The 11,432-nt window shown below is 41.3% G+C and overlaps 1 protein-coding gene across 7 annotated transcripts in view; it reads left to right on the top strand.

Moving 5' to 3' along the window:
* The window catches only part of gen1 (GEN1 structure-specific endonuclease), an 86,214-nt gene that overhangs the window by 12,487 nt on the left and 62,295 nt on the right, over positions 1-11,432 (top strand). The window contains exon 1 of one of the 7 annotated variants that reach the window (XM_087977547.1): positions 2,507-2,654. The exons of the other annotated variants lie outside the window; for them this stretch is intronic. The gene's annotated coding sequence lies outside the window, so the exon portion shown is untranslated. Of the gene's footprint in view, positions 1-2,506; positions 2,655-11,432 lie in introns of those variants that run through there. 7 annotated transcript variants of the gene reach the window in all.

The raw sequence follows: 11,432 nt of genomic DNA, 5'->3' as shown, positions 1-11,432 counted from the left end.
ATGGTACACTCGCATAAATTGGAAGCTACATATATTAATATACAGGGCCCTGTTGTTTACAGACAGAAAGAACATGTAGACACAATGTACTGGGTTTCTACTCAACTAGATATGTGACAGCCATTCACTGGTTTGTTTCTCAGGACAATGCCCTAATTAATCAGAGTCAACCTGCCTAGTTTAAACTCTTTTTAAAAATATTTTTGGGAATTTAACTGCTAGTAATCATCTAACTGATGCATACTCCATGACAATGTCTTGACTGAGCAGGTTCTACTTGCCAATCAATCAGCAATCTTCTCCCATACAGTACAGATGTTGTTTTACCTTTACTTTTGCATTTCTTAGAAGTTATCCTGATGATTACTGGACAGAAAATTTTGACAAAGTATGTATCTTTTCAGCAATACTGAAATTAGAGATATGATATTATGTTGCTGAAAGGGAAGGGGAGTTAGAATAAAAGGGAAAGTCTGGGAAGCAGCCAAGGTCAGGAGAGATAAAAGGATTAGATGTAATGAAACAATAGACTAGGGACGTTGTAAAAGTTGGTTGAGTCCCAAAGGACGTAGTTGCCAGACTAGGTTTGCAACAGGTGGTGAAGAACCAACAAGAAGAGAAAAATATTTGACCTCATCCTCTCCAATTTACCTACCATAAATGCACATGTCTACGATCATCAGTCGGAGTGACCAGCTCTGAGAGTTCGGAGAGCTTTACATTAAGGATACCTTCCATTGTATTGTATGGCACTAACACAATGCTAAATGAATTTTAGACAGATCTAGCAATTCAGAACTGGATGTCCATGAGACTGTGAACCATCAACGCAGTATAATTGAATTCAAACACAATCTGCAACATTATGCTTGACATATGCCCTGACGCACCATTACTTTCAAACCAGGGGATCAGCCCGAGTTCACTGAAGAGTGCACTAACCACGAGACAAGCCTAAAAATGAGGTGTTAATCTGGTGAAACAACAACACAGGTCTGATTACGTGGCAAAAAAAAAGAAGCAGCAAGTGATCAACAGAGCTAAGTGACTCCATGTCAATTGACCCATTTTAGCCTCCTGCCGAGGTCCCCGGCATCACAGATGCCAGTCTTCAGTAAATTTGAATATCAGATTGAGTTCTGTCAAGGTCTCATCTCTTAACCTGTTGGCTAAAACATAGATAAAAGAGCTGAACTCCAGAGATGAAGTGGCAGTGATTACCCTTGACATCAAGGGGTCCCAGCAAAACTGGACCCATGGGAAAACTCTGCTGATTGGAGTCAAAGGTTTTTTGAGGTCAATTAACTCAGCTTCAGGACCATATCCTGGGCTCAACTATCCTCTGATGCCTCAACAATGATCTTACCTCCAACATAAGGTCAGAAGTGTGGATGTTCACTGATGGTTGCACATTGTTCAGCACCATTTGGGACTCTTCACATACTGAAGCACTCCATGTTCAAATGATTTCTGGGCTTGAGCTGACAAATGGCAAGAATCATTTGTGTCACACAACTGCCAAGTGACAACCATCTTCAACAAGAGAAAATCTAATCATCACCTCTTGACATTCATTGTATTACCAGAGCTGAATACCACCTTATCAATATCATAGTATTGACGCGAAGCTCAACTGGATACTGAATACAACAAGTCGGTCAGAGGCTGAGAATCTTAAAGGAGAAAGTGATGCTGATGCTGGAGATCAGAGCTGAAAATGTGTTGCTGGAACAGCGCAGCAGGTCAGGCAGCATCCAGGGAACAGGAGAATCGACGTTTCGGGCAGACATCCTTCCTGAAGAAGGGCTTATGCCCGATACGTCGATTCTCCTGTTCCCTGGATGCTGCCTGACCTGCTGCGCTGTTCCAGCAACACATTTTCAGCTGAGAATCTTAAAGCAAGTAATTCACTTAGAGTTCCCGTTACCTGTCTACCGCCTAAAAGACACAAGTCAGAATTGTAACAATACTCTCCACATGCATATTTCTTCCCTACCTTTCAACAGTCTGCCATTGTTTATCATATTGATGCTGGAGACCATTCAGCTCATTGTTTTCTATGCATCATACCATCATAACTTTTAAACTACTTAATCAAGTTAATTTTTTTAAGCTGACTGTCTTAATACCCTTGTGGTCATTTTAATTAAGTTTGTAACACATGTTATAGATCCCATTCCTCACTCTCAAACTGAAAATCAAATTCTCCCGTATTATCGTTACTCCTTTTTCGTTATACATAATCAGGTCCAAATTTTTTATTTCAAAAATATATTTTATTCATAAAAATATTTTGATATCTATACAATTGATGATACCATTCATATGTATACATTGCATTTCTTCACATACACAGATAAGACTGAATCGTTTGTATGTACGAGTCTGCATGTTGACCATCCAGATGTTTAGCTAAGGCATCAGCGGAACCCAATTATTGAGTGGGCCCTGTTCTTCTTAGGCAGGTAGACCTTATACAGTGGTCTTTCCCCACCGCGCCTTGGCAGCAGCAGACCTAAGCTTCAGCACGTAATCCTGGACTTTGGAAAGTGCCAATTCTGCAGCACTCAGTCGAGGTCAACTACTTCAATCGGAAGATCAACAGGTTTCGGGCAGACCAAAGAGCGTCTTACACCGAGTTGATGATCCTCCAGGTACAGTTGATGTTCGTCTCAGTGTGCGTTCAGGGGAACAGACCGTAGAACACGGAGTTCCGCGTCATGGAGCTGCTCATGATGAACCTCGACAAACACCACTGCAATCCTCTCCAGACTTCTTTTGCAAAGGCACATTCCAGAAGGAGGTGTGTGACAGTCTCGTCCCCTCCACAGCCCCTTCGAGGGCAGTGCGCAGTGGGGCAGAGAGTCCAGGCATGCATGAAGGATCTCACCGACAGAGCCCTTCTCACTACCAGCCAAGCCATGTCTTAGTGCTTGCTTGAAAGTTCTGGCCATGAGGCATTCTGCCAAATGACTTTGACAGTCTGCCCAGGGAACTGCTCAACAGGATCCGCCCTCTCCTTTTCCCGCAGGGTCTCGAGGACACTATGTGCTGACCACTTCCTGATGGACTTGTGGTCAAAGGTGTTTTTCTTCATAAATTTCTCCATGAAGGACAGGTGATACGGAGCAATCCAACCATTTGAAGCATTCTGCAGCAGCGAGGCCAGGCCCATCCTTCGCAACACTGGGGACAGGTAGACCCTCAGTACGTAGTGACACTTAGACCATAAGACATAGGAGTGGAAGTAAGGCCATTCGGCCCATCGAGTCCACTCCGTCATTTAATCATGACTGATGGGCATTTCAACTCCACTTACCTGCATTCTCCCCATAGCCCTTAATTCCTTGTGACATCCAGAATTTATCAACCTCTGCCTTGAAGACATTTAGCGTCCCGGCCTCCACTGCACTCGGCAATGAATTCCACCACTCTCTAGCTGAAAAAATGTCTCCGCATTTCTGTTCTGAATTTACCCCCTCTAATTTTAAGGCTGTGCCCATGGGTGCTACTCTCCCCGCCTAACGAAAACAATTTCTTAGCATCCACCCTTTGCAAGCCATGTATTATCTTGTAAATTTCTATTAGATATCCCCATAACCTTCTAAACTCAATGAGTACAATCCCAGGATCCTCAGCCATTCCTCATATGTTAGACCTACCATTCCAGGGATCATCCATGTGAATCTCCACTGGACACACTCCAGTGCCAGTATGTCCCTTCTGAGGTGTGGGGCCCAAAACTGGACACAGTACTCCAAATGGGGCCTAACCAGAGCTTTATAAAGTCTCAGTAGCACATCGTTGCTTTTATATTCCAACCCTCTTGAGATAAATGACAACATTGCATTCGCTTTCTTAATCACGGATTCAACCTGCATGTTTACCTTTAGAGAATCCTCGACTAGTACTCCCAGATCCCTTTGTACTTTGGCTTTATGAATTTTCTCACCGTTTAGAAAGTAGTCCATGCTTGTATTCTTTTTTCCAAAGTGCAAGACCTCGCTTTTGCTCACATTGAACTTCATCAGCCATTTCCTGGACCACTCTCCCAAACTGTCTAGATCCTTCTGCAGCCTCTCCACTTCCTCAATACTGTCTGCCTGTCCACCTATCTTCGTATCATTGGCAAATTTCGCTAGAATGCCCCCAGTCCCTTCATCCAGATCATTAATATATAACGTGAACAATTGCGGCCCCAACGCTGAACCCTGTGGGACACCGCTTGTCACCGGCTGCCATTCCGAAAAAGAACCTCTTATCCCAACTCTCTGCCTTCTGTCAGACAGCCAATCCTCAATCCATACCAGTAGCTCACCTCAAACACCATGGGCCCTCACCTTACTCAGAAGCCTCCCTTGTGGCACCTTATCAAAGGCCTTTTGGAAGTCTAGATAGACCACATCCACTGGGTTTCGCTGGTCTAATATACTTGTCACCTCTTCAAAGAATTCTAACAGGTTTGCCAGGCACGACTTCCCCTTACTAAATCCATGTTGACTTGTTCTCATCCGACCCTGCTCTTCCAAGAATTTGGAAACCTCATCCTTAATGATGGATTCTAGAATTTTACCAACAACCGAGGTTAGGCTAATTGGCCTATAATTTTCCATCTTTTGTCTTGATCCTTTCTTGAACAATGGGGTTAAAACAGCGGTCTTCCAATCATCTGGGACTTTCCCTGACTCCAGTGACTTTTGAAAGATCTCAACCAACGCCTCTGCTATTTCCTCAGCCACCTCCCTCAGAACTCTAGGATGTAGCTCATCGGGGCCAGGAGATTTGTCAATTTTAAGACCTTTTAGCTTTTCTAGCACTATCTCTTTTGTAATGGCAACCATACTCAACTCAGCCGCCTGACTCCTTTTAATTGTTGGAATATTACTCATGTCTTCCACTGTGAAGACTGACGCAAAATACTTATTTAAGTTTCCCAGCTATTTCCTTTTCTCCTTTCACTAGCCTTCCAGCATCAGTTTGAAGTGGCCCAATGTCTACTTTTGCCTGTCGTTTGTTTCTTATGTATTGAAAGAAACTTTTACTATCATTTCTAATATTACTGGCTAGCCTACCTTCTTATTTGATCCTCTCCTTCCTTATTTCTCTCTTTGTTATCCTCTGTTTGTTTTTGTAGCCTTCCCAATCTTCTGATTTCCCAGTGCTCTTGGCCACTTTATAGGATCTCTCTTTTTCTTTGATACATTTCCTGACTTCCTTTGTCAGCCATGGCTGTCTAATCCCTCCCCGGATAATCTTTCTTTTCTTGGGGATGAACCTCTGTACTGTGTCCTCAATTATACCCACAAACTCCTGCCATTTTTGCTCTAATGTCTTCCCTGCTAGGCTCTGCTTCCAGTCGATTTTTGTCAGTTCCTCTCTCATGCCCTCATAATTACCTACATTTTGCCTTCTCTCTTTCAAACTGCAGACTGAATTCTACCATATTATGATCGCTGCTTCCTAAGTGTTCCCTTACTTTAAGCTCTTTTATAAAGTCTGGTTCATTACATAGTACTAGGTCCAAAATAGCCTGCTCCCTTGTGGGCTCCATGACAAGCTATTCCAAAAATCCTGTAAGCATTCCAAGAATTCCCTTTCTTTGGATCCACTGGCAACATTATTTACCCAGTCCACCTGCATATTGAAATTCCCTATGATCACCGTGACCTTGCCTTTCTGACATGCCTTTTCTATTTCCCGGTACATGTTGCGCCCCTGGTCCTGATCACTGTTAGGAGGTCTGTACATAACTCCCATTCTGGTTTTTTTGCCTTTGTGGTTCCTCAATTCCACCCACACAGATTCCACATCATCCAACCCTATGTCATTCAGTGCCATAGATTTAATTTTGTTCTGAACTAACAAGGCCACCCCGCCCTCTCTGCCCACCTCCCTGTCTTTTCGATAAGTTGTAAATCCTTGGATGTTTAACTGCCAGTCCTGAACCCCCTGCAACCATGTCTCTGTGATGCCTACCACATCATAATCATTCACGATGATCTGTGCCGTTAATTCATCTACTTTGTTACGAATGCTACGAGCATTCAGGTAAAGTGCCTTAATGCTAACATTCTTATCATTAGAGATATTGGAAGTCATAAGATGTCCTAAGTTATCCTTCCTTTTTGTTGCATTCCTAATCTGCCTCAAGGTTAAATCCACCACATACATGCTATCCTCCTGCTTATCTTTCCATTTAACTCCATACTCCCTGTCGCTTTCACTTTCCCTTCCCCCCCCAACTCAGAAGTTTAAAGTCCTACTGACCACCCTATTTATCCTCTTCACTAGAACATTGGTACCAGTTTGGTTCAGGTGGAGACCGTCCCAACGGTACAGATCCCCCCAGAATCGGTCCATCTTTGATCTCCACATAAAGTGGAAGATGTCCCGGGTAACTGCGGCGGCACAGGTTCTGGGACTAGACCAGACCTATGGCACATATAACATAATCAGGTCCAAATATTCTTGTTTTTGGCCAGCTTCAGAACACATTGTTTTAAGAAACTGTCCCAACTATATTGTAAAAACATCCCTCCCCCAATACCTTTGCCAAATTGAATTACCCATCAATTTGAAAAGTGGAGTAACCAGTGATTACTGAGTATCCTTCTTACAAGACTACTTATTTCCTTGTGATATACACTATGCTGTTGCATAATGCAGCTGGTGTTGCATCAGTTAATGTTTCTGAAAGGATTAATGTTAATGTGAAATTAGTTGTAACTGTCCTGCTGGCATCTCTCGGTCTGTAGATGGAGACCATGAGTTATATACTAGCTTTCAAAGGGAGCTGATGTATCTATACCGCAAGTTAAAATATTTTCATTTTGAAGGGGTCCTCTTGCGATATTCTCGAAGTTTACTTTTTCATATTCAGGCATCCCGTTTTTTATTCTCGAATTTCTTTATTAATTGATGTACTCATATTGTAAGACTCCCTTCTTTATATGTGTTCTTGTTTGGAGTACTTCGACTGTTAGAGACAAAATCATCAAACTATGCCAAACAAAGTCACAACAAAGACAACAAGAATTCCAAGTCACTATAGTATTTAAATTGGTTTAAGATATCAGACATGTGTAAAGAAAAAATGTGACACACCCATAAAGCCACATGATTTCATGGTTTTGTATTTTCAGTCATGGGGTGTGGGCGTTGCTGGCTGGGTCAGCATTTATTACCTAATTGTCTTTGAAAAAGAATGCAGTGAGCTACATTCTTGAACTGCTGCAGCCCATTTGATGTAGGCTGCAATATCTTTTTGGAGCAAATTTCTGGATTTTGCCCCAGCAGCACTGAAGGAACAGTGATATATTTCCAAGTCTCGTTTATTTCTAATGTATTTCCAGTAATTCACAATTTGAGATACTTTAGTTCTAGTAACACAAATGTAAAGCTTTATGGAATAAAACTATTTCGCATTAAATTATCAAATTGATAGTGCCTATTGCAGTACTAATTTACATACAATAAACAACTCTTTTTTTTAGTTCAAAACTACTCTCTTCCCTTTGCAACTACATTTCCCACACTGCAGTCCATTCCCTTTTACCACCTTCCTCTTTCCTTAGCTGCCTATCTTTACCTTTTCCTCTTCTACCCTCATTATCCTCCTTTGCAGACTTAATTTTTTTCTTGGCCTTGCAAGCCTCGTTTCCCATTCATCCTCTGGCCCTGCTGCCTTAGGCATTGGTGGTTGTGCTTTACATGGTTGCTTCCTTCCGCTTCATTTCTGTACATCAGCTTTGCTTCCTGCTGCCACTTAATCATCTTGCTGCATTTGCATTTATGGATTGAAGCTCTCCTACATTTGTTGCTAATAGGCTCAGTACACCTGATGCACAAGGCAAGAAAATCCTACAAGAAGCATGTATATGCCGTATTGATTGTTAAAAATGGCAGGCAGCCATAGAGAAAATGCAGATTATGAGCATGTACTCTAATTAGTAGGATGTAATTTGTGCTCACTGAGGATCAGTTTTGGAACCATAACTATTGATCATATTTAGTCACGGCTCCAGTGATCAGATGGAGAGCCATGTCCCCATATTTGTTGATGACACACAGGCTAGATTGAAAATGGAAGCATAAAAATACAAAGGTAAATGAAAATTGGTAGTGCTGTTCATAGTGAGGAGAATGGTCTCAGACTGCAGTCTGAAATTGATCAGCCAATAAATTGGGCAGTGCAATGGCAGATGGAATTTAATCCTGATAAGTGAGAGATAATGCATTTTGGGAAATCCAATAAGGAATGGATTTACACAATGAACAGTAGGTCCCTAGGGATTACTAAGGAATAAAGGGACTTTGGCACACAAGTCTATAGACCCCCTGAGATTTCAGCCCAGTTTAACTGGGTGGTAAAGAAGTCATACGAGATGCTTGTCTTTATTACCTAGACTTGGAATATAGGAGCCAGGAAGTCTTATTAAAACATTGGTTAAACTGTGTGCAGTTCTGGTCATCATACTATTGGAAGAAATGTGATTACACTGGAGAGTTTAGAGGAGATTCACCAGGGTGTTGCTTGGGCTGGCTGGCAGCGAGAGTGGGAGCAAGGAAAGGTTTGCTGTGGTGGCGGCGATAGCAGAAACAAGCTGCAAGGTGGTAAGAGCAGGCAGCCCAGGGCAATGGCAAGGTCAAGCTGAGGCAGGAGAAGTTGAGTCCTTGTGGCAAATGCGAGCCCAGCATGGCTAGGTGCTTATGGACTGTGGTGCTGAACTGTTTACAGTCCTTCTTACTAAAAAGTAGAAAAATAGTTCTGTTTAACCTTTCAGCTTTTTTTTTGCTTTATACCACAATTCTGTTCCCAGGTACCTTTGTACCTAAGATGGCACCATAAGTGACGACTTGTAAACTTTTCACTGTACTCATGTGAGTACATGTGACAATAAGCCTAATTCAGAAGCCTAAGCTATAAAAGGAGATTGGATAGGCTGGGTTTGTTTCTTCTTTGAGCAGAGAGGGCTGAGAGGGGATCCGATTGAGGTATACAAAATTATGAAAGGCATACACAGGGTAGATTGTAAGAATTTTCCCCTTGCAGATGCACCTAAGATCAGAGGGCGTAAGTTTAAGGTGAGGAGTAAGTGGTTTACAGGGGACCTGAGGGAAAAACAAATCACCTGTAGTGGGTAAAAATATGAAATATGCTGCCTGAGAACATGGTGAAGGCAGGTAGTCTCGCAACATTTAAGAAACATCTGGATTTGTACTTAAAATTCTAGGACAAAATAAGCTTTGAGCCAAGTTCAGGTAAATGGGTTAGTGTAACTTGATGTTTGTTGGTCGGTATAGACAGTGGCTAAAATTCCTGTTTCTATGCTGTATAACTATGATTACAAGATACTAATGAATTAAGTAAATGGCCCAAACTGTTGCAAATGGATTTCAGTTATCAGCAAATATGCAATTGTCCATTTTAGATTGAAAAACCCTAAAAGAAAATGGAACAGGGTACTTTCTGAATAGCAAAAGCTAGAAATATTGACAGTCCAAAAGGATTTGGAATCCATGTCGAGAGGTCGTTAAAATGTCATGAACAGGTCCAGAAAATAGTCAACAAAGTTGATAGTGTGCTGCCTCTTTGTTTCTAGGAAAATCACATCTAAGGAGGAATAAAAGTTATGCTGCAGTTATAACATAAAAATTCTAGTTCAAACACTTAAATGTGATTAGACATCACATCTTAGGATTTACTTACCTCAAGCCAACTGCATTGCATACTTATCTGACTCCAGAGATTAAACTACAGTGAGAGATTGCACAAACAAGGATTGTAGTTCCTAGAATCTCAGAGGTGATTTATTGATGTTTTCAAAGTAATAAGGAAAATAGTTCTCTCTATCCCACTTTCACAGTTTAAAGAGTCTAAGACTAGAGGGTGTAACAGAAAAATATAGATCTGGACCTTTCAGTTTGCAGCTAAACAACATGTATGCTGTGCTTTATAGTTTATGGAATTAAATGCAGAGATTACTTAGAGGAGGTAAGTTCATGATTTAGCATAGTGTATAAAATACAACAGAAGCTCAATGTGTCCAGTTGTAGGAAGGATGTTATTAAGCTGGAGAGGGTTCACAAGAAACTTACCAGGATGTTGCTGGATATGGAAGGTTCAACTTATAAAGAAAGGCTGGAATGGCTGGGATGTTTTTCACTGAAGTGTAGGAGGTTGTGAGGCGACTTTATGAAAGTTTATAAAATAACAAAGGGTATAGACAGAGTTAATGGTAATTGTCTTTTACCCACGATGGGGGAATTTCAAGACTGCGGGGAGAACAGTTTTAAGATGATAAGAGAGAGATTTTTAAAAAGACATGAGGGGCAAATATTTTCCATTGATGATGGTTTGCGTATGCAGTGAACTTCCTGAGGAAGTGATAGATGTTAGTGCAATTATAACATCTAAAACACATTTGGATAAGTACATAAATAGGAAAGGTTTTGAGGGATATGGGCCAGTAGCAGGCAGATGGGACTAATTTAGTTCAGGATTATGTTCAGCATGGACTGGTTGGACTGAAAAGTCTGTTTCAGTACTGTGTGAGTCTGTCTGCTTAATGATCTGGATTATTTTATGTCCACATATACCTGCTTCTGTTTCAGGCTGATATTGGAAAATATTTCTTTAAATATCTGCCACTGTTCATCCGCTTTTACTCCTTTTAGTCTTCTTAATCAGTTCACTAGGGCCAAATCTGTCCTTATGCATATTTACTTTTATTTGTTTAGCTCATTTCTTGCCACAGTACAGATTTAATCCTTTACTAACAAAGCTCCACCACCTCCTTATCCTGCTGCCTATCCTTCTGAAACTGACTATCTTTGGCTATTCAGTTCCCAAACCTGGTCTCTTGCAATGATGTCTCTGTAATCGCCACTACATCATACCATATTTATCCTACTTTCACTGTGCTTTCAAAACCTTGCCTCATCAGCAATAAATAGTATGTGGGAGGAAATGTAGTTTTCATTCCCCAAATAAAATGGGGATCCTAAACTCAGAGAAAATGTGTCTTTTTTCACACAAGACAGTCCTGATCCACAGAAACGCCTGAGGAGCATGGGCATGATAATGTGGAGAAAAATCAGAAAATAGTGTCTGGATCACACTCTACAAACACGTTTTGAATTGTCATATAATGACGTTAAAACATCTAAGGGTTTTGTTTAATTTTGCTTGATATGCAACTGCATTGATCCTAAGGAAAGAACTTGCATTTTTGTAGCTCCTTCACAGCTTTAGGACGTGCCAAAGTAATTATAACATACTTTTGCAGTCAGGTTGCTTCTGCAAAGTAGAAAACATGGTACAGGTTGAGCATAGCAGGATATTAGAAGCAACGACCTCCTCATGGGCATTTTCCTTACCTTTTATAAGTGTGCCCGAGTGTACTTTAAGTTCACCTGAGGCAGCATGCCCG

This window comes from Chiloscyllium plagiosum, unplaced genomic scaffold, assembly GCF_037043375.1.
Source record: "Chiloscyllium plagiosum isolate Xiang-an unplaced genomic scaffold, Cpla_swu_hap1 HiC_scaffold_3, whole genome shotgun sequence".
NCBI classification, from domain to species: domain Eukaryota; kingdom Metazoa; phylum Chordata; class Chondrichthyes; order Orectolobiformes; family Hemiscylliidae; genus Chiloscyllium; species Chiloscyllium plagiosum.
The sequence above is the reverse complement of the archived record's forward strand: the minus strand, read 5'-3'. Positions and strand labels throughout refer to the sequence as shown.